The following is a 24,763-nucleotide window of genomic DNA, read 5'->3' on the forward strand; positions in this document are numbered from 1 at the left end:
ATTAATTAATGACGAGTTATTTGAAAAAAAAACGAAATGGTATCCACGGTACCCACGCTAACGTGGATTAGAGTGTGTGTCACATAATTAGTTATTTGAATTAGAGTGTTTGTCACGTAGCGATCTCCAATTCTAACGTGGATTTCGCATTTCACTGTATCCACGCTACTTTTTTAATACAAGTTCATATGTATATGATGAACACCATGGTAGTGAGAAAACTTTTGGATGGATTCAAACATATGACCTACAAAAAAGCACAACAAATTGAGTCAATGTCAACTTTTTAAAACTTAGTATGGCACGAATTCGAAATAATTACCCGTATGCATGGTCCTCAGTTCAAATCTTACAATGTACACCGAATTGAAACATCGATATTAAGTCTCGTACTATGTACATTCAAATGTTGTTTTTAGCACCCCCCCCCTGCACACACGCTACATACTTCCTGTATCGGTCAATCTTCTTCTCCTAACCACCTTAGAAAGCTATCCGTTTCCAACACACGTTCATTCTTTCTCTCCATGTTTCGATCTCTAAGTCTCTCAACTACACAACCCCTTTTTCCACTCTGTTACCAAATGTATTTACCTCACACAGCCTCCATTGCACCCCATGTCGAGCTCTCTCTCTCTCGCCCTCTCCCTCTCACCCTCTCGTGCTAAATACATGCATTGCCTATCTAGCCCCGCAACCTCTCGTGTGCACGCACACACGTTGTCTATCTAGGTCACTCCCTCGAGACTGTCTCACTCTTTCTTCCGCACGGCGGGCCACACTCGCTCAATCTCGCTCTCTTTATCTGAGTCTCGTTTAACCTCGTTTTCTTTCACACACAAATTATATATGTCCCTATTCGGGCCTCGATCGACACACTCTATACTCTCTCATGCAGATTGTCTATCTAGGTCAGTCCATCCAAGCCGCCCCCACTCTTTCGACCTCATGGCGGGCCACACACACTCTCTCTCTCTCTCTCTCTCTCTCTCTCTCTCTCTCTCTCTCTCGTTGTATGTCTCGATTGACCTCACTCTTTCTCGGACAAAAATGATATATCACCATGTTTGAGTCAATTCGACCTATTCACACTGTATACTCTCTCATGCACATTGTCTATCTAGGTCACTCTCTCCAACCTGTCTCACTCTTTCGATCGCACGGCGACCCTATGTGATCGATTGACCTTGCTTCCTCCCATGCACAAAATATATCTACACGTCTGTGACTGGATCATCTCTCAAGCTCTATCTTACAGCCCTCACCCTTGCCAAAAGCTCAATCGGAAAATATCTCTCCAGAGCATATATATATCTATTCAATGAATGTCAGACCACACTCACTTTGTATCTCTATCTATATGTCTCTTGATTGACCTCGCTTTCTCACACCGTATCTTCCATGCATTGAAGCTACCTCTCCACCCCTCGCAAAGCAGCGGATTTTTACATTGCGAGGGGCACTCCAACCTTGGATTAATTTGTGTAGGCATTTATTCTGGTCGGTTTAGATTATATTTTCGTAGCATTCGGCCCACAACTACTCCAAACACCGTTGCAACCCCCGCAACTCCCCTAGTTGATTTCCCTCTGGCTCGGTCATCGCTCTCTCACACGTCCTTTCTTGCCTTCAACGTCGCACCATGGTATTATTGCAAAAAACTCTATTGTTCTCTTTAATTATTATAAATAAGCTACAAAACTACACACCGATAGTCCACTTGGAATGGAACAAATTTCGACCCACAAATTAAAGTGCTACAAACTACACACCGAGGGGCCCACATGTCATGAAAAATAAAGGACGAGGATCAAACATGCGACCAGGGCCTCCAATCCGCAAGTCAATAGGCAACATACGTAGAACAACAATGTTTGTTGTACTCCCCATTGTTCACATAATGTTTTTATATTACCACAGCCTATTTAATGGATAACATGTAATATTATTTTTAGTAATATTCGCCTTCACTTACTGGTGGGTTCCATGTGTGCTCTCTCTCTCCTCCCCTTCTGCGTTTAGACGCACGGGCAAACACGAAGAACTTGCGGGAGATGTTGCCTTGAGCATATCTGGACGCGTTCACAAGTTACGGCACCAGTTTCACGTACTAGCAGCACTAGTTAGTGTGTACGTGCAATGCACGTTAACATGGAAAGTATATTAAGTGCATGTGGATATTAAGTAGGATATTATTTGCGTGTTATTATGTGATTAGCACTATTTTTGGCATGAAATTAATTGCATGCTAAACGTGTTGAGCGCTCGACATTGAAGCAGTCTAGGTCATTGGATGACAAGGAATACATGTGGCTTGATGACGTTTTATATTTAATTTGATACGGCTCTAGCAGAACATTCAATCGATCAAACAATAGATTTTGTTCAGTCTGACTCCGACTTTAAATTATATGATGATCGATATAAAATAAACGGAAATGATAAATGTTCGGATTTTAAGCATGGCAATCCGAACGTTTTTCATGGCAAATTTAGATTACACGGCGACGGCGGGGGCGTCTTGCGGTGGGAAGCGGCTCCTCTGTCGTGCTCTGTGTGTCGACGGGCCACTGACCGACGGCGACGGTGGCGTCTTGCGCTGTTGTTGGCGTACTCCTGGATGTTGGCCTAGCTTCAAGGAAGGCCAAAATGTTCTGGACTTTGGAGCGAGTCAACTAGCGGGAGGAGGCGACTGGCATTGGTGCAAGGAAGCGGTCGACGACGGCCATCCATGCCACTGAGGGGGGCACTGGCACCCGCGCGGGTACATGCACTATCAACAGCGCGGCGGAGACATTCGTGTGCACCGGCACCGGCATGGGGACGCACGTCAGTGCATGCGCAGGCGCATGCGCTGGCAGGTGCACGGGCACCGGCACGGGCATAGTGCATTAGTGCACGCGCAGACACATGCGCTGGTAGGTGCACGGGCGCGTGAAAGTCGGCGGGGACCTCGTGGAATCCCGTGGTTTCAAGCTCGGCGACAATGTGCGGCTCCCAGCCCATCAGTGCCACGGGGATGGGCGCTGGCGCAGTCGGGGCGACGGGAGCCGGAACGGGAGCGGGGACAGGCGTGCGTCTTCCGGCAAGGCCAGTTCAAGCTCATCCCAAAGCGCCTTATGTTCTTGAGACTCTGGCTGGGTGTCTTCCTCAGGAAACTGGAAGACTAAGGGCAGACCATCGTGATGCGGCATGGCGTACGTTTAGGTCAGGCTAGTTGGAGGTAGATGACAGGAGAATTGGAGAGGAATAGAGAAGATTGTAGTGATACTGGGTAGTGCGGGGTTGATTTTAAACTGCGGCGCCGGCGACATTAAAAGTGGGGGCAGTTGGGACGAAGGTGGGCGGCTGAGCCTGGTCAAAGGGCTTGCCTCCCTGTGAGCCTGCACAGCGGTCTGCTCGCACGCCTCCCTGTCAGCCGGCGCTGCGGTCTGCTCGCACGCCTCCCGTTGACTCACACATTTGCTCGGACGGCACCTGCCGATGAGAAGCGGGGATTTGTGGCGGCACGTAAACGCCCATGGTTTCAATAGTGAAAGCGTTCGCCTTAACGTGACAGGTCTTTGTTCCGAAATACCTTGGCTCTTCATTTGTGCAACTTGTCATAAGCAGCTTGTCTCAAATTGAAGAAAAAACTTATAAAGTAATATTTGTGCCATATCACGTGACCATGCTCAGTTTCAAGAATTTATGCTCACTTTTGGATTTTCTAAAATTTAAGATCCAGGATTCGAGACAATATCATAACCTGCGTCATGCAATAAATTTTCAAGCCGTACATCTGTCCTATTGTATTTCTTAAGAAAGGAATTGGTCAAACATTTTGCTTAGTTAAACTTCAGACAAGTTATATATGCAGAGTAAAAGGATAATCCCTCTACGCAGTGCATTGCCTGATATACTAACTCAAGTACTAGGCACGAACAAACGGGCTCAATTCTATGCTCATCCTGGTGTAGTAGTAGTAGTACTAGGCAATTTAGTGGACGGTTGACCTTGACGAGCGGCGACCGAGAGAATGGAACCATGCTCGGCATGGTAGGTAACGTTGTCTAGTTACTAAAGCATCCCTCCGTTGTTCATCGGTAGTCATTATGGACCGGGGACATGAGGGGAATTTCCTAGGGCTGGAATTCTGGCCGCCAGATATTTCGACTTGAAACACTGAGGCTCGACTGGTTGGGGTTGCCTATTGTGCGTACCACGCACGCCACCGAAGGACACGAGCCCGGTTTTTTTAAGGATCAACACGAGCCAAGATCTGGCTGGTACGCCGTTGGGTCCTACCATTAGAGAACACGAAAGGAACCTTTTAAATTGCCGAATGAATCTATGTGTATTACAATGCCCGTATTTTCCTTGCAAATACTAATCTCAATGTGGTAATTGATTTATGACGGGTTGTTGAATTAGAGTGAGTTTGTGATATAGTGATCTCAGCGTGGATTTCACATTTCATGGTATCCTTAGAAAGTTTTCCAATGCAAATTCAAATTTAAAAGATGAACAATATGGAGGTGAGAAAACTTTGTATGTATCAAGCATATGACCACACACACACACAAAGAGACACACACGCACGAACACAACAACAATCCAATAAGTATAGTGCATCTATTTTTCCAAACCATGCATGTATGACACAAATTCAAAAATACTCCTTCTATTCCTAAATATTAGTCTTTTAGAGAGTTCAACAAGTGACTACATATAGAGCAAAATGAGTGAATCTAGACTCTAAAATATGTCTATATACATATGTATGTGCCAGTCCATTTGAAATCTCTAAAAGACTAATATTTAGGAACGAAGGGAGTAAAATGTAAGACATGCATGGTCCTCAGTTCAATATTTAAAACGAACATGAAACTGAAACATGAATATTAAGTCTAGTACTACAGTACATGCAAATGTTGTGTTTAGGCGGAGCTATGATTGTTGGGGGTCAACCCCTCGACCTTAGATAAAATTGTGGAGCTTTGTTTAGGGTTGTTTAGATTATATTTGTCCCCACCCTCCCAACCATCGATTGGTTGTGCACCCCCACCCCTCCTCCCCGGGAGAATATCATGTGCCCCCATACCTTAGATGTTATATGCCGATACGAGTTGCTTGGAGCTTGTAGATCTGAGATATAGCAGCTCACACGATGTGTCTTAATATTTTTAGAGGAAACCTTGATGAGTTTTAGAATTGCACACAATTTGTACAAAACTACTCAGATGCCCTTGGATCCCATATCCAACAACCTCGAAGCTCGTATCACCATAGCATGTAAGATGAAGGACGACATCATATTCTCCTGTATGTAAGAATATCATGTGCTACCACACCTTAGATGCTTTGGTGATACGAGCTCTTCGGAGCCGTTGGATTTGTGACCCAACACCTCCTCGGTGGTTTGAATGGTTTTTTTGCAGAAAAGCCCCAAAAGAGTTCGGCCACTGCTTACAAGCACAAAGACTGCTCAAATGCCATTGGATCTCAAATCAAACGACCTCAAAGCTCGTATCACCGTAGCATCCAAGCTGCGATAGCACCTTATGTTTTCTGCATGGGAGAATATGAGGTGATCCCGCACCGTAGATTCTATGGTGATACGAGTTCACTGAGGTCTAACGGCCCACATTAGGAGGTTTGAATGTTTTTGCAATATACGGCTAAGAGAGTTTGGGAAATGTGCAGAAAGTACAAGTACTACACATGTGCCATCTGATCACTGATCACACGACCTAGATGCTCATATCACCATAGCGGGTAATTAAGCTACGGGGAACACCTAATATGAGCAACGGGGAGCCGTTAGATCGAAGATGCAGCCGCACACACGAGGCCTGAATGTTTTATTTGCAAAAAAAACTTTGGAGAGTTTGGAAATTGCGCATAATTGCCAAGACTACTCCCAAGCCATTGGATCTCACTTCCAATGGTATAAAAACTTGTATCACCATAGCATCTAAGCTGCGGGGTGGATGTGATATTCTATGCCGCTGTCATTTTTTCGTAAACTTGCAAAATATGTGTAACTCGTGCCGTTACTTGTCTAACTACGCAAAGTGTTTGTTAAAAAATCCATCCTACACTGAAATATCGGAACAACACATGGGGGTCCCACTTGTCATTAATCAAATTTGGATCTAAAACTAACAAATCTGAAAGACGAGATTCAAACTGGCAACCTGGACTACAAAGCATAAGTCGATAGCCTGAAACAACAACGGTTGTTGGCTTTGTCCCATAACTTGATTTTATACAGTATTACGTTGAGTAGAGTAGAGGGAGTGCCTCGTTAACACGTGCATGACCGTTGACTCACTTACTGGTGGGTCCTAGGTCTGCGATCTCAATCTCTCTTCTCTCCATCGTCTAACCTTTGCACGGGCACACACGAAGAGTGGCGCTAGCTTGCCGTGGTGTTATTACAACTAAAAAAAAGCTTGGAAAATAGAAGAATCGCCTAGAACAAGAGACGTTGTAGCTGGTCGAGACAAAGCTAACCACATCTATCCTCCATGACAGGTTTGCATGATGAAGCTGTGTGGCTAGTGGGGTGTTTTTGACCGACTGGCTGGGTCCTGAGGTCGAACCATAGGTACTACGTGTGATACAGTATATTTTTACACGCACATTTTTCCTCCATGCCGAGACGTGGCACACCCTACCGCGCAGTTTCGGGGTCCTCCCGGGTAGTGCACGCATATATTCTTCCTGACGTGGGACGCCCTACCGCGCGTTTTCTGGGTCCTCCTCAGTTGTAGCACCGAAGCAAGTAAATGAGTCGTCAAATCACGAAAGACCACCTTTCCCGCCGAGTACATCAGTGAAGCATGGTGGCAAGCTAGTTGGGCTAGTTCGACCGATTAGCTAGGCCGCCGCCACATTTGTTTTTTCACCCCTTTTTTATCTACTTGTCGGCAGGTAAATTTAAATATCCATCGCGGTGTTGCTCTGGTGTTTGGGTGCGGCAGGATTTTTAATTTTTTGATTGACGGGAGCAGGCGCGACAGGTTTTTTAATTTTTTGATTGACGGGAGCAGGCACGGCAGCAATTAGTCACGATGACTCCACCTGTAAAACCCACCACTCCCTGATGTGAGAAGTCATCGACTGGTGTTTTACCTGGTGAAAACGAAAAGATCCACTGCTCCTCGGCTGGCTCCCTCCGCCTTCCCGTAGATTGCATTGCCTTTTAGCCGTTTCGCCCCCTTTGCTTCCTCTCCCCATTGCTTCTACCTGGTGCCATGGCGGCGCAACAGATCACAGAGTTTGAGGTGAGGCGCCTGACATAGGAGCTCCATGCCAAGGATGCGGAGCTCAGTGCCAAGGACGTGGAGATCCATGAGCTCAAGGAGGAGAGGAGTGCCATGCTCCTCCGTTATGTGCGAGAGTTCACAGAGCTTCAAAAGCGGCAGACATCCACCACAAAGATGCTCGAGGCGTCGGTGACGTTGCTGCAGAAAGCGGGAGATACGATAGACCGTCAGGGGAGCCGGCTGGAGCGCGAGCGGGCCGATCGTAACGAGGTCCAGGATCGCCTCAGTCACTTGGTGAACCAAGTTGCCACACACGTGTTGCGGCTGCGCGATGCCTACCATCGTGTCAGCGCGACGATGCCGGCCGTCGGGCTAAACCCGTTCGACCACCTATATCTTCAAGGAGCTGATCCGTCTCCACGCGATGGTGGAGGCTGAGCTAGACAAGGAGGGGTTGCAGGATGCCGTCGCCGTTGCCGGGCGAATCATTTTGTGCCATTGGATGCCGTCTTTGACCAGCTGGCTCCCGTCGACCGGGAGCGGGCTCTGTGGGCGATTGCACCCTGCATCACCAACGTTGTGCGCCTTGAGAAGCAGAGGGACTTCGGTGGTGTTTATGCGCTCTCTGCATTGGCATGTCCATGTCTCGGCGCAACATGACCGTTGGATCAAACTCAGACGGTGCAGATTAGTCACTATAGCACAAAGCGTGTGGGTGTGTTTGGTTGCATTCTCATCTCAATATAGTTGTTTCCTCTTCGTGTATTTTTGTGAACCTACTAGTGTCGACTCATGCACCCTTCATGCACTCTGCCAAACACCCAAAAGTGGGTCGAGAAGGGAACTTTTGCTCCCATCCCGTGCACCCTTCATACACCCTGCCTAACACTATTCGTGCTTCATATGGTTCATGTTTCGTGGAGTACTGTAGCACCATACTCTCCGTGCGCTGTAGACCTAGTTCTATTAACATTGATCTCATCGTTCATTCTTGACCGGACAGTCGAAAAAGCGGTACTATGTTACATATATATATATAGTTGACATGCGCACAACATCATTTGTTATTGTCATATCTTACTACACTAGCAACAAGATTATGTAGTACTGACGTATGAACCACTACACATGCCTAGTAGTAGGAGCACTGTGTATGTTCAAGTGCCTGCCGTGTTTCGCACTCCTCCGTCGTAAGAGTGGAAACGCTTACTATAATCATTTTTTTCTTCAAAAACACAGTGGACACGCTCTACCGTGCGGATCGTCCTCCAGCCATGCACTAAATTACTCACTTTCGCCGATGTGTGGGACAGCCAGCACCTAGATCCACCAGCCATGCACTAAATTACTGCATAGTAGAGTGACGGTAGACTACCTCGATTGAAGCGCCGCAGTAATGCCCAATGAGCCGTCAAATCACAAAACCCCATCCTTTCCAGCAGTAAGTTGGACGGACGAAGCAACCATCATTTCACTCTTCTCTCTCAGCTTCCTCTCTTGAAGAAAACCCCCACTCGCTTCGCTTCTCCCTCATCTCATTCCTCCTTTCACTCTTCTCTCTCAACTTCCTCTCTTGGATGGACGCTGGAGCACCAGCCGACGTGATGTCTATGGCTCTGGCCAAAACCGTCGAGGCTCATGGTACGAAGAAGCGCAAGCACCCCGCCGAGACTACCGCAGACAAGCTCAAAGCAATCGCCCTGTCCAAGCCCCCCTCTCCGTGATCCCTCATTAAGCAAGTCCAGGTAATGTCTCTTGTTGATGATCTTTTTCTCGATCTTGATCGTGTTTTTTCATCTAACACGCAGTACTAGTACTGGTAGTACAACTTTCTGGGTGATCTTGCATGTGATTTTAGTGTGCCAAATGACGGTTCTAAATTCCTCTTTTAACCAAAACATGCGAGGGGTTGGCACTGATTTCTCATAGATTACTTTCAACTACTCCCTCTGTCCCAAATTTCTTGTCTTAGATTTGTCTAGATACGGATGTATCTGTGACTTGATACATCCGTATCTAGAAAAATCTAAGATAAGAATTTTGTGACGGAGGGAGTACTTTATGAACATCAATGCTACCTTTGAAGAGGGTATATTTGCCTCAGTAACTTGTGTTATGGATATTGCAAGTAATCCCTCTGCTCTCATGCCTTTAAAGACATGTTCTAGTGTCTTTGTTCACTCATTTCTGTGCGTATATGTAGTCATGTATGGAGTATAATATCGAAAATCATCTTATATTTCTGAACGGAGGTAGTAATAAAATATGGTTTCTGTTTGAATTAGAACCAGGTCCGCGGTGGAGATGAAGTTCTCAAAGTCATGCCGTGTGAACTGGAAGACCTGGGCATGGGTTCTACTGCTAAACTATCCAACTGTTGTGTCCTTGTCGCCACGTGTCCTGAACTAGTGTTTTCCTGTAGCATTGTTTTCAGGCGTGTTCTCGAGGTTGTACTTGACCACAACAATTTCCTGGTTGTGCCTTCGATTATGAAGGGTGTGGTTTTTGTAAAGCTTCCCAACAAATCTGATGCGGCCTGTCTTCATCATCATGTTTATGAGTGGAAAGACCACTCTGTTAGGTTCTCCAAGGTTGACGAGATGGTGATGGTGCATGTAGACATCTCTCACAAAGTCCATGGCCTAGTCAGTTATGCGGGGTTCATTCCGTAGGTCGGTGGCAAGAAATAGTCTGCAGAGTTTAATTAGTGCAACTTTGCTTGTCTGTAGTAAGTACTATTGTTCAGTACTTGATTTGTGTTTGTGAACCCTATATTGTTTATTAGTACTACCGCTTTTGGTGTGTGGTCAGTCCTGAGAACGGTCTATGTTAATGTCTGTCCACTCAATTCAGTCTGTATATTTTGAAGTATCCAGATCATCTTTTTTGTGAGGACGGTTTATCAATTTTGGTTACACTCCAATATCTGTATGCATTGCAGGGTTTATCGCACCCACCAGGATTTCCAGTCCCATGGATGTTCAGTCCACACGATTTGTCACGACCTTTGGACTGTCCTGCTTGTGGGAGTAGGCGGGGCCCCTGCATGCCACCCGTAGTTGGACGATCAATCTTCTATTTAGTACTTCAACATAGTGATTTCCTGGTCAGGATTCACTCGTGTCACATCAAGTAAATCTTATTGATTTACTGTCTAAATCTTATTGATTTAATGTCATGTTTTCTTTCTTTTCCTGCAATTTTATGATGCAGGTTTTCCCATGTGACATTCATCACAGAATAAACCATTTGGTTTGCTCTACGATGGCTATTTTTGCAGGTTTCACTTCTTATGTCGTGTCAGTAATGAAGGCATTGTCCATCACTTATATTACTGGAAAAAATTGGACCAGTCTGTTGTCTGAGTACAAGCTGAATCCCTATGATGAACTGCAGTTTGGTTTAACAAAAACGCCACAATTAGTCCTTCTCGCATTTAAAAGAAATCAAGAAAAAAACTGGATCACGGTCACGGATCATAGTCAAGTTAGAAAGCTGATCATAGCAGACCAGACACAATCGCCGCTGTCTCGCACATCGGTACCACCTTCAGCAACAGAACGAGCACCGACAGTTGCTCTAGCACTAACAGCGGCAACAGCTCAGTCTCATCCAGCTGAAGATTGGGCAACAACCGCGTCAGCGGATCAGTCTGATCTACCGCAGGATCGGGCATTGACACCGGCACCTGCTCCGACACCGGCATCAGCTCTACAAGGAGAACCATCTCCGGTAGCAGCAGCGGCTTTAGCACCTGCACCAACACTTGCACTTGCATCTGCTTCGGCCCGTGCCGCGGCAACCTAACATGTACTTGCACTGGCAACAGACTTGGCCGCAGTTCGCACTTCATATACCAAAGTCCTTACAAAAACCGACATGTCCACCTTCTTGGTAAGCATTGGCCGCCCAAGTGCTTCGTTCTTTTTTCTTTCCATGTTGTTTCACATGATTCACTGTGTTGATCTAACTGTTTGGGTATGTCTTCTTCTTTGCAAACAGAGAATTCCTAGAGCAACGAGGGAGTCGTTCAACAATCCGGGCGACCGCAGCCAAGTTTCTCTTACCATGCGCAACCTTGGTGTGAATGAACCTGCTCAATATACCGTAAGTACAAAGGATGGTCGCATGATGATTGATGCTAAAGGATGGTCAAGGTTCAAATCTAAATCATATCTTGCGGTAGGGGATGATGTCAAAATCAAAATTTCTCGGCAAGGAGAGCTGGTCCAAATCAACTTTGAAATTCTTCAGTAGCAGCACGCAACTGCCAAACTGATCTATCCTCTAAGAGATTTTGATGTAATAATCTGGCATGGTGAAACAAGTGTCCTTTGTGTATAAGTAGTACAACAGTATTATTTATCACATGGTATATCGTTGATAGAGTTGCAACTCTCATTGCTGGTTAGGAACTGTCGTTCGATTTCATTCCAACAGCTGTCGTGCTTTATTAAATTTTGTGTATTCACCTTGCGACATCATCTAAAACCAGCGCCGTACTGATCGCTTTCAATATGAAAAGCGCTGAGGTAGAACACATGGGCCCCCAAACATGCAGGGTGGGCCTGCGGCCCAAAGTCCAGAACTGTGAGTCTATTTGAGTATTATATTCTCAGTTGAACCCCCATAAAAGAAGCAGAACCCCCATAATGCCCGTGCGTTGCACGTAACATCAAGCTGCATTTGTATGAGTATTTTATCTTGTGAAAGAAAAGGATGAACGAGGGAAGGCCTTATTTGCAAATGTGGAGAGGTGTGTGGGTACCTTTTTGCAAAATTGCCATAGTTTCCTTTCTATCCGTCAGATATAAATCGGACGGCCTATATTACAGGATGGCAGGCACACCATCATCACCAACTCGTCTATACTGTGTTAAAAACAATTCTGTTTTTTATAATTATATATGTTATATATATATTCCCCTTGATTTTTCTTATGTATAAAGTTGTGATATAAAAGATTTGTATTTCTTTACAGAGGGAGTAACTCTCTGTCAAAAATATATTTATGTGTAACTAGTTACTCCTGTCTTTCTACTTCCTTTCGCTGATATGTGGGGCAACCGGCAATGGGGTCCACATGCCATATGCACAAATTAGAGTGCACAACTGCACGGTAGACACACCCCGGTCGTAGCGCCGCAGTAATGCCCAATGAGACATCAAATCACAAACACCCCCCTTCCAGCTTTAGGAGTAAGTTGGACGGACGAAGCGACAATATTTCACTGGGCCTGAATCCCCTTCTCCCTCGTCTGCTTGTTCAGAGAAAACCCCCTCTCAGCGATTGCATAGGGTTTTCTCATGGAGAACCAGGTACGAATTCTTCATCCATCCCCGATAAATCCAAGTCCCTTGGTCACAGGTAATCCTAGGATGGCAGCCGCCGTCGTTGATGCATTTTTCTTCCTACTGAATCTAGTGTTTTTCATTTGCAGTGCCCAAAGTGCGAGGACCCTACAGGTTTCTGCGCCCTCAGCGAGATGCCACACTTGTTCCTTCTCATCCCAACACAGGATTTTAAAACGCACACAGTTTGTTCCTAGAATCCTCTTTTCTATCCGGGAGGGTGGATTTTTTTTGAACATGTTGTCGACTAATTTGGAAATTTGGATTGCTATATATGGATAAAAGGTACTACTAGTACGATGGTCAACACTAATGTGAAGGAGGAAGTTATTTCTAGATTTGGATAGGGAATACATTGTGTTCTCATATTATTTTTCCTGCAGTGCATTATTTGGTCTGCCAGAACACATGTACTCAAGATGCTTGGCCTTGCCATAACTGAATACACTAGTTTAATGGTCACAGTGAAGACAAGCCATGGATATAAGTTCCAAGTTGGGTTCATGAACCAAGAAGATCGCTGCTTCTTTTATGTCCGAACTTGGACAAACTTTCTCAAGTGTTACAGACTGAAAGTTGGCGCATGAATGTTGATGGAAATAGCAGAACCTGGTCTCATCTTCACTGCGATCTTCCACCCCGACATCGTTCCAATTGTTCATCCATGTTAGTTTTGTATCTGGCTCTTGCTTGTTGCCTCGATTACTTCTTAATCCACCTATTCTATCTAACTAATCACAATTTAACTTTAGAAGTAGCAATGAATCTCTCACGAAGATGCTACTTCTAACTAATATTTTCTTATAATTGGTGGCACGTGTAGGTTTTTTCAGAGTTAAGCAGGCTACTCGTTTGTTATTCTGTAATAACTCGGCTATTACTGATGGCACTGAAGTTGACTGAGACGACATCCACAAGTTCCTACACTTTATTGATTGTCTTGAGGTCCTTGTGGGGTATTTCAATGTGGAAGGCCACGTGGGATATGTGTGCCACTGCTGCACTCGTTGAACAAGTCCAACTGTGTCGAGAAACTTATGGTACGAGCTGTTTTCTGTTATATATCTTGTTCATAAACTATTGCTTATACACAGTTTTACTGTTGTGAACTTCCTGAAACAGAAACTGCCCAATTCTATTTACTACTAGGAAAAGGGCTATAGATGATATGGACACTAATGGCGCACAAGACATGTGGTGCGCCACTACTATATACTAATGGCGCACCGTGTGTTGGTGCGCCATTAGTGTCCAAATACTAATGGCGCACCACATGCATGGTGCGCCATTAGTAACAATTTTTTTTCAAAACTAGTAATGGCGCACCAGGGGATAGTGCGCCATTACTAGTCACCACATCCACGGTGCGCCACTAGTAAATTTTTTTCAAAAAAAATTTCAATTTTTTTTCAAAACTAGTAATGGCGCACCACACCCACGGTGCGCCATTAGTAAAAAAAATTATTTTTTTTTATTTTTTTTATTTTTTTTCAAAACTAGTAATGGTGCACCGTGTGTGTGGTGCGCAATTACTAGTTGAACTAGTAATGGCGCACCACACCCACGGTGCGCCATTACTAGTTTTGACAAAAAATTCACCGAATGCACCCCCCCCCCGGTGGACCGACTTTTTAGTTTAAAAAAATAAAAGAAAATGATGGAAATGTCAAAAAAATTAAAAAATAAGTTTCCTATGTGATATGTGATCTAGTTGTTGGGAAAATTTACAAATATGAATTTCAAATTTATTTGCAAAATCTCTCTAGAATTTGTAAAATGGGCATAACTTTTGCATACGACCTCGGATGAAAAAGTTTTTTATATGAAAAATCATGTACTCAAAAAGTTACATCCGAATTTAACTGGGGGGAACAACGTTAAACATTTTCAAAATCCTCAAAAACCTAACAGAAAAAAGTTACGGGGCTTTTAAATCTGGAGGCAAAAAAATTCAAAAAATTTCAAACTTACTAGTGGCGCACCGTTGCTAGGTGCGCCACTAGTAACAGAAAAAAATAGTTTCGAATTTTTTTTTGGGATTTTTTTTTCAAAATATGATACGTAATATGAACGTTAGTTTGAAATAATTTTTCAAAATTTCATCACACTCATGAACATGAACAAAGTCCTAAACATCAACAAGGTTTAATAGGATTGATATGCTAGATATATCAATAAGTGCCTGTGAAGTGAGCTCGTGCTGGGGTGGGATAGAATTGTGAAGTTAAGCGTGCTTGGGCTGGAGTAGTGTGAGGATGGGTGACCTTTCGGGAAGTTTGACCACGGAGTGTGATTTGACCTGAGATTAAGCATATTGACCCGAGATTAAAAAAATGATTTTTTTTGTAAAAAGATTCTTACTAATGGTGCACTCCTATGTGGTGCGCCATTACTAAGTGAGATAGTAATGGCGCACCTCTAGGCATACTAATGGCACACTACAGGTGCACCATTAGTATCTGGTATACTAATGGCGCACCAGTGGTGTGCCATTAGTAAAAAATACTAGTGGCGTGGTACTAGTGGCGCACCAGTAGTGTGACATTAGTAGGTAAAACTAGTGCGCCACTAGTAGGCCTTTTCCTAGTAGTGATTGTTCCTATATAGATGCCTGACCATGGTCGGGTCTAGTCCTGGCCAAGGGAAGCCCGGTCCGGCCCGAAAAAGCCCGACCTGGCCCGGCCCGACGCTGCCCTCGGGCTGGGCTCGGGCCTAGTTTTTGAGCCTGAAGGCCGGGCCGGGCCCGGGCCCGTCATTTTTGTCATTTTCTGAAGGTCGGGCCGGGCCAGCCCGAAGCCCGACGGGCTTTTACGTACTCGAGCGGGGCTCGTTCCCAGAAACACAGGCCCGATGGCCGAGCCGGGCCGGGTCCGGGCCTGAGTTTTTTGTGTCGGGCTTGGCTAGGCCCGGCCCGAAGCCCGGACCGGCCCGAGGTTTGGCCAGGTATAGTGAGGTAAGACTTGCACTTGGTCACAACATGATGTTTATGTCGACCTACTCCATTCCCCTTGGAGGTGAAAAGATACTTATTCATGGGTGGTCTCAAATAATGAAGGCCTGTCCATCTTGGAGAATAGGATAGAAGATTATGTTCATGCTTTTCCATGGCTCTAAAGCGAATATCCTGTTTATTGAGCATATTGCGAGATGAAGCCGCTTTCAGAAGGTTGTAGATGCGCGGGGTGGCGCCTGGGTCCTGTTCATCCACCCCCACCGCTTACTATTCATCCACCCCCCCAACAACGCTCACGGTTCATCCAAACCCCCCTGCAACACTCACTATTCATCCAGAGGTAGCATCGATCGCCTTCAGTTAGCAGCAGTAGCGAAGGAATCGCTCGATCACTTGGGTTCAATAACGCGTAGCCTGCAGTGCAATCGCTCGGGTTCAGTTAGGCGATGCCTCGCTCAGGTTTAGTTAGAGCCCAACGCCTCGCACACAGGCGCGTACGTGTACGAGATAAACGCCCATCCCTCGGCCCCGACCACCCACCATAACTATGAACTCCCTGAAATTTTCCTCGCCCTCACTTCTACCACGGGTTTTTCCGTCATGGACGGCCCAAAGAATGTCATGCGGCTGTGTCTCTGGCCCGCCCAGGACGAAAAGCCCATTTTTTGTCATGATTTTCTGTCATAGAAGTAGGAGCCCACCACATCTATGATGATACCGGGTTTTATCACAATTATCATCATAGAAGTGTCATAAGTATGACAGAAAAAATATTCGTTCGGCCCAAAATGTCACGGATGTATCTTTTTTTTTGTAGTGCCGGCATCTTTCCATTCTTTGATCTCAGACATGATATGGTTATGGAGCTCGTCCATAGTTTTCTGTTGGTTTAACCAATTAAACACCCTAGCGTTTCTTTGCTTCCAGAGCGATCAAGCCACGACAGTCACAACCGTGTCGGAAGCACTCTTGTCAGCCCGAGTAAAACTTCGTCTAGCGAGTAGTCACCAGTCCATCTTATTATCTTGACCTTGTGGGTGGGCCACCTCTAAGTTCATGCCAATGATGCATTTGTGCCACACTTGTCTAGCGTATGAGCATTGGATGTGTATGTGCTCCGCATTGTCTTCCTCTTGTAGGCACGTGAAGCAAGCCAATGGATGATCTTGCAGCCCATGTCGAGCTCGGCGATCTCACGTCCAGATCCGGTGTTGGACGGTCAGCCAAGCATGTATCTTGCATTTCAAAGGCGCCCAACTCCTCCATATACAAGAATCATAAGGCACCCTCTCCAATCCTTGGCATAGTCTGTTATACACTGAGCAAGCCGTCTATTGCCCCGACGCATCTGCCGGCCATGTGAACATATCAGGTGAGTTAGCATCCCGTGGGAAATCGGCGAGGGCATGGCAAAGGTGAAGGAACTGTATATGGCCACAAAATGTGAGATCACCCTCCACATCCTGAACCCAGTTGTTGTCTGCCAAGGCATGCTGAACCATTTGGCGATTCCGTTTCCTCAAATCCACCATGTCAAGAATGAGAGGTGCGATATTAACTATGGCCACACCATTTAGCCATCTATCTCTCCAAAAAGGGTTTTGGCGCCGTCTCCCACCTCATTGTTGACCATATACTGGCAAATACTTGTCTTGCTTCCTTATCCACTATCATATGCATATTCTGCCACGGCCTGTCAGGGACGGTTCTCCGAAGCCATTCCCACCGACCATGGAGTGCCAAAGCTTGTAACTGTAGGTTTTTGACACCAAGCCCTCCGAAGCAAATAGGTCTGCAAATTGTATCCCAAGCCACCACTTCCCTCCATTTACTTTCTCTTCCGTTGTTCAGAAAAAAGCACTCATCCATTTATCCAATTCCTCAAACACCCACTTTGGGGCGTCCATTACCATGAAATGATGCACCAGCCTTGCCGACATGACAGACTTGACTAGGATCAGTGGACCCGGTCGATGTATGAGGCCTCTCTGCCAGGCCAGCTCGAGATTTTTGGCCTGGTCCATGATCAGTTGACATTCCCCTCTCGTTAACTGTCGGATCGCAAGCTGAAGACCAAGGTACTTGCAAGGGAACTCACCAATATTGCAATGCAACATAGCATCGACGCGGGCCTGATCAAGTTCACTTCCACGGATGAGGATAGCCGACGACTTCTGATATCTGACTAAGAGTCCTGATGCACATCCAAAAGCCTGCAGCACGCTTCTGAAAAAGATGAGATCACCTTCCGAGGGTCTAACGAAAATGGCCACATCATGCGCATAGATAGAGACTCTTTGCATGGCCGTGATTCCACGAAAATAGCTCATCACTCCCTCCTCTGCACCCTTTCTGAATATCTTCGTGAGGACATCCATGGCGATCACAAACAGCAAAGGGGACACCGGATCTCGGCATCAACATTATGAATATGTGTATTACCACGATCAAGATTCAATAAACCATCAACATTGGGTGTACGAACATAGAAGGTTTTATTCATGTAAACAGAATAACAATTATTCTCTATCTTAAATGAATAATTGTATTGCAATAAACATGATCTAATCATATTCATGCCCAACGCAAACACCAAATAACATTTATTTAGGTTCAACACTAATCCCGAAACTATAGGGAGTGTGCGATGATGATTGATATGTCCATTTTGCATCATGCTTTTATATCAATATTTATTGCATTATGGGCTGTTATTACACATGTCACAATACTCATGGCTATTCTCTCTTATTTTACAAGGTTTACCATGAAGAGGGAGAATGCCGGCAGCTGGGATTCTGGCTGGAAAAGGAGAAAGTATTGGAAACCTATTCTGCACAGCTCCAAAAGTCCTGAAACTCCATGAAAGTCACTTTTGGAATTAATAAGAATTATTGAGCAAAGAAAGTACCAGAGGGGGCCCACACCCTGGCCACGAGGGTGGGGGCGCGCCCACCCCTACTAGGCGCGCCCCATGTCTCATGGGCCCCCTGGTGGCCCTTCGGTGTCCATCTTCTGCTATATGAAGGCTTTTACCCTGGAAAAAATCATAAGCAAGCTTACGGGACGAAACTCCGCCACCACGAGGCGGAACCTTGGCGGAACCAATCTAGGGCTCCGACGGAGCTGTTCTGCCGGGGAAACTTCCCTCCGGGAGGGGGAAATCATCACCATCGTCATCACCAACGATCCTCTCGTCTGGAGGGGGTCAATCTCCATCAACATCTTCACCAGCACCATCTCCTCTCAAAACCCTAGTTCATCTCTTGTATCCAATCTTGTATCCAAAACCACAAATTGGTACTTGTGGGTTGCTAGTAGTGTTGATTACTCCTTGTAGTTGATGCTAATTGGTTTACTTGGTGGAAGATCATATGTTCAGATCATTAATGCTTATTAATACTCCACTGATTATGAACATAAATATGCTTTGTAAGTAGTTACGTTTGTTCCTGAGGACATGGGTGAAGTCTTGCTATTAGTAGTCATGTGAATTTGGTATTCGTTTGATATTTTGATGAGATGTATGTTGTCTCTCCTCTAGTGGTGTTATGTGAACGTCGACTACATGACACTTCACCATTATTTGGGCCTAGAGGAAGGCATTGGGAAGTAATAAGTAGACGATGGGTTGCTAGAGTGACAGAAGCTTAAACCCTAGTTTATGCGTTGCTTCGTAAGGGGCTAATTTGGATCCACTAGTTTCATGCTATGGTTAGGTTTACCTTAATACTTCTTTTGTAGTTGCGGATGCTTGCAATAGGGTTTAATCATAAGTGGGATGCTTGTCCAAGAAAGGGCATTACCCAAGCACCCGTCCACCCACATATCAAATTATCAAAGTAATGAACGTGAATCATATGAGCGTGATGAAACTAGCTTGACGATAATTCTCATGTGTCCTCGGGAGCGCTTTTCTCATTATAAGAACTTGCCCAGGCTTGTCCTTTTCTACAAAAAGGATTGGGCCACCTTGCTGCACCTTAGTTACTTTCATTGCTTGTTACCCATTACAAATTATCTTATCACAAAACTATCTGTTACCTACAGTTTCAGTGTTTGCAGAGAATACCTTACTGAAAACCGCTTGTCATTTCCTTCTGCTCCTCGTTGGGTTCGACATTCTTACTTATCGAAAGGACTATGATAGATCCCCTATACTTGTGGGTCATCAAGACTCTTTTCTGGCGCCGTTGCCGGGGAGTGAAGTGCCTTTGGTGAGTGGAACTTGGTAAGGAAACATTTATATAGTGTGCTGAAATTTTCTGAAACTTGTTACTATGGAAACTAATCATTTGAGGGGCTTGTTCGGGGCATCTTTGCCCCGACCAGTAGAGCAAAGAGTTGCTCCTCAACCCACTGAACCTATAAAAATGTTTACTTTGAAATTCCTTCGGGTATGATAGAGAAACTGCTAGCTAATCCATTTGCAAGAGATGGAACATTGCATCCTGATTTACACCTTATCTATGTGGATGAAGTTTGTGGATTATTTAAGCTTGAATGTATTCCCGATGATGTTGTTAAGAGGAAGGTCTTTCCTTTATCTTTGAAGGAAGACGCATTGACATGGTATAGGCTATGTGATGATACGAGATCTTGGAATTATAAACGATTGAAGTTGGAATTTCACCAGAAGTTCTATCCTATGCATCCTGTTCATCGTGATCGTAATTACATATATAATTTCTAGCCTCGCGAAGGAGAAAGCATCTCTCAAGCTTGGGGGAGGCTTAAGTCAATGTTATATTCATGCCCCAATCATGAGCTCTCAAGAGATATGATTATTCAAAAAATTTATACTCGACTTTCTCTCAATGATCGCACCATGCTCGATAATTCCTGTGTTGGTTCTTATATGTTGAAGACTATTGAATTCAAGTGGGATTTATTGGAAATAATTAAACGCAACTCTTAAGATTGGGGTTCCGAGATGGTAAGGTGTCAGGTATGACACCTAAGTTTGATTGTGTTAAATATTTTATGGATACCGATGCTTTTCGTGGATTTAGCGCTAAATATGGACTTGACTCTGAGATAGTAGCTTCTTTCTGTGAATCTTTTGCTACTTACGTTGACCTCCCTAAGGAGAAGTGGTTTAAATATAATCCTCCCATTGAAGTAAAAGTAGTTGCACCTGTTACAGTTGAAGAAAAGACTATCACTTATAATGATCCTATTGTTCCTACTACTTATGTTGAGAAACCACCTATTCCTGTTAGAATAAAGGATCATGCTAAAGCTTGAACTGTGGTTCGTAAGAGTAATACTAGAACATATACACCTCCTGAGCAAATTCAAATTGAACCTAGTATTGCTATGCTTAAAGATCTCTTGGATGATAATATAGATGGGCATGTTATTTACTTCTGTGATGAAGCTGCTAATATTGCTAGACCAGATGCTAAGATACAAAGACATGTTGTAGGCATGCCTGTTATTTCTGTTAAAATAGGAGATCATTGTTATCACGGCTTATGTGATATGGCTGCTAGTGCTAGTGCAATACCTATTTCTTATATAAAGAAATTATGCATGATATTGCACCCGCTGAGTTAGAAGATATTGATGTTACAATTAAGCTTGCAAATAGAGATACTATTTCACCAGTTGGGATTGTTAGAGATGTTGAAGTCTTGTGTGGGAAAGTTAAATATCCTACTGATTTTCTTGTTCTTGCTTCCTCACAAGATAGCTTTTGTCCCATTATATTTGGTAGATCCTTCTTGAATACTATCAATGCTAGGATTGATTGTGAAAAGGATATTGTTACAATTGGCTTGGGGGATATGAAACATGAATTTAATTTTGCTAAATTTCATAGACAACCCTAAGATAAAGAATTGCCTAGTAAGGATGAAATTATTTGTCTTGCTTCTATTGCCGTGCCTCCTACTGATCCTTTAGAACAATATTTGCTAGACCATGAAAATGATATGTTTATGAATGAAAGAAGGGAGATAGATGAAGTATTCCTTCAACATGGTCCTATTCTGAAACACAACTTTCCTGTTGAAATCCTAGGGGATCCCCCTCCACCCAAGGGTGATCCCGTGTTTGAGCTCAAACCTTTACCTGATAATCTTAAATATGCTTATCTTAATGAAAAGAAGATATATCCTGTTATTATTAGTGCTAACCTTTCAGAGCAAGAAGAGGAAATATTATTGAAAACTCTGAAGAAGCACCGTGCTGCTATTGGATATACTCTGGATGATCTTAAGGGCATTAGTCCCACTCTATGCCAACACAAAATTAAATTGGACGAAGGCTCCCAACCAGTTAGAGATCATCAAAGACGATTAAATCCTAAGATGAAAGAAGTGGCAAGAAAGGAGATACTAAAGCTCCTTGAGGCAGGTATAATTTATCCCGTTGCCGATAGTGATAGGGTAAGTCATGTTCATTGTGTCCTTAAGAAGGGAGGTATTACTGTTGTTCCTAATGATAAAGATGAATTGATTCTGCAAAGAATTATGACAGGCTATCGAATGGTAATTGATTTCCAGAAATTAAATAAAGCTACTAAGAAAGATCATTACCCTTTACCTTTTATTGATCAAATGCTAGAAATACTATCCAAACATACACATTTCTGCTTTCTAGATGGTTATTCTGGTTTCTCTCAAATACCTGTCTCAGTGGATGATCAATCAAAAACTACCTTTACTTGCCCTTTCGGTACTTTTACTTATAGACGTATGCCTTTTGGTTTATGTAATGCACCTGCTACCTTTCAAAGATGCATGATGGCTATATTCTCTGACTTTTGTGAAAAGATTTGTGAGGTATTCATGGATGACTTCTCCGTTTATGGATCTTCTTTTGATGATTGCTTGAGAAACCTTGATCGAGTTTTGTAGAGATGTGAAGACACTAATCTCGTCTTGAATTGGGAAAAGTGCCACTTTATGGTTAATGATGGCATTGTCTTGGGGCATAAAGTTTCTGAAAGAGGTATTGAAGTTGATAAAGCTAAAGTTGATGCTATTGAAAAGATGCCATGTCCCAAGGACATTAAAGGTATAAGAAGTTTCCTTGGTCATGCCGGTTTTTATAGGAGGTTCATTAAGGACTTCTCTGAAATCTCTAGGCCTCTGACTAATTTATTGCAAAAAGATATTCCTTTTGTCTTTGATGATGATTGTGTAGAAGCATTTGAAATACTTAAGAAAGCTTTGATCTCTGCACCTATTGTTCAGCCACCTGATTGGAATTTACCTTTTGAAATTATGTGTGATGCTAGCGATTATGATGTAGGTGTTGTTCTAGGGAAAAGAGTTGATAAGAAATTAAATGTTATCTAGTATTCACACCGATCATGCTGCTATTAAATATCTTATGGAAAAGAAAGATGCTAAACCTAGACTGATTAGATGGGTCCTGTCGGTGTCAAAACCGGCGGATCTCGGGTAGGGGGTCCCGAACTGTGCGTCTAGGCGGATGGTAACAGGAGACAAGGGACACGATGTTTTACCCAGGTTCGGGCCCTCTTGATGGAGGTAAAACCCTACGTCCTGCTTGATTAATATTGATGATGTGTGTTACAAGAGTGGATCTACCACGAGATCAAGGAGGCTAAACCCTAGAAGCTAGCCTATGGTATGATTGTTGTTCGTCCTATGGACTAAAGCCATCCGGTTTATATAGACACCGGAGAGGGCTAGGGTTACACAGAGTCGGTTACAATGGTAGGAGATCTACATATCCGTATCGCCAAGCTTGCCTTCCACACCAAGGAAAGTCCCATCCGGACACGGGACGAAGTCTTCAATCTTGTATCTTCATAGTCTTGGAGTCCGGCCGATCATGATAGTTCGGCTGTCCGGACACCCCCTAGTCCGGAACTCCCTCAGTAGCCCCTGAACCAGGCTTCAATGACGACGAGTCCGGCGCGCATATTGTCTTCGGCATTGCAAGGCGGGTTCTTCCTCCGAATAATTTATAGAAGATTGTGAACATCAGGATAGTGTCCGGCTCTGCAAAAATAAATTCCACGTACCACCGTAGAGAGAATAATATGACACAAGTTCAATCTGCTGACGTATTTTGTGGCGTGACGTCACACCACTACCAAGCCTTTAATAGAATCGTTTTTATTGTACCACCTCAGCGCGTTTAGCGAAGCAGTTTTCTTGGCACGTCATGTCGAAGCAGAGATCGTGTTCCCCTTATTCCGGGATTCCCATCAATACGGACGTGGGTAACCCAACCGCGCCCGTTGCCACGCCTCGTCTATCGAAGGCGGATTCCAAACGGTCACGGGGACGGCTCTTGGTATTCTTCCTCTTTATAATGAGACCAAGGCCCATTCTTTTCCTTCAACCCTCTATCGAATCCGCCCCTCGCCCCGATTTCCAACACCAGGGCTCCAGATTCAGGTACCTTCGATCTTCGAAAATGTCCGGCCCTGACCTACGAGGTCGGTGGATGCCCTCCTCCGTCACGGAAGAGGACGTGCTAAAGCTGAGAGACGCCAGGTACTTAACCTACGAGATTTCGCACAGGCTGCCTGCCCGAGGGCAAGTTATCCCTACTCCCGAGCTTGGCGAGAGCGTCGTGTTCCTGTCTCACCTCCGTCAGGGTTTAGGCTTCCCGACGGATCCCTTCGTGAGGGGGCTCATGTTTTACTATGGGCTGGAGTTCCACGACTTGGCTCCGGAGTCCATCCTCCACATCTCATCATTCATTGTCGTCTACGAAGCCTTCCTTCGCACTACCCCTCACTTCGGCTTGTGGCTCAAAACCTTCAACGTGGAGCCGAAGATGATTGAGGGGCGTCAGGCAGAGTGCGGCGGGGCGGTTATAAGCAAGAGGGCCGATGCTCCATGGCCCGAGGGCGCTTTTCAGGAGGAGCTCGGCTTGTGGCAACAGGAGTGGTTCTATATCACCGCTCCCAGGGGCAGCAGGCAGAGGCCGCCGCCCGTCTTTCGCTCGGGCCCTCCACAACAGCTGACGTCATGGGTCAACAAGGGGCGTGACTGGGGGCCATCCAAAGACGTACCCCTGTTGCAGGACCGGATTCGAGGCCTCCAAGAAAGGGAGATCAATCTGGTCGTAGTGGTACAAGTTATGTTGATCCGGCGCCTACTGCCCTGCAAACGTCGCCTCCTCCGCCTGTGGGAGTTTAATCCAGAGGGGCCACGAGCTCTCCAACACTTCATGGGTTTGACACCCGCGGAGATGTACAAACTGTTCTTCAGAT

The 24,763-nt window shown here is 44.8% G+C and overlaps 1 pseudogene; it reads left to right on the forward strand.

Annotated features, from left to right (window-relative positions):
* LOC123137958 (uncharacterized) overlaps positions 1 to 24,763 on the forward strand; it is a 121,751-nt pseudogene that overhangs the window by 68,772 nt on the left and 28,216 nt on the right.

The sequence above is a fragment of the Triticum aestivum genome, chromosome 6B (assembly GCF_018294505.1).
Source record: "Triticum aestivum cultivar Chinese Spring chromosome 6B, IWGSC CS RefSeq v2.1, whole genome shotgun sequence".
NCBI classification, from domain to species: domain Eukaryota; kingdom Viridiplantae; phylum Streptophyta; class Magnoliopsida; order Poales; family Poaceae; genus Triticum; species Triticum aestivum.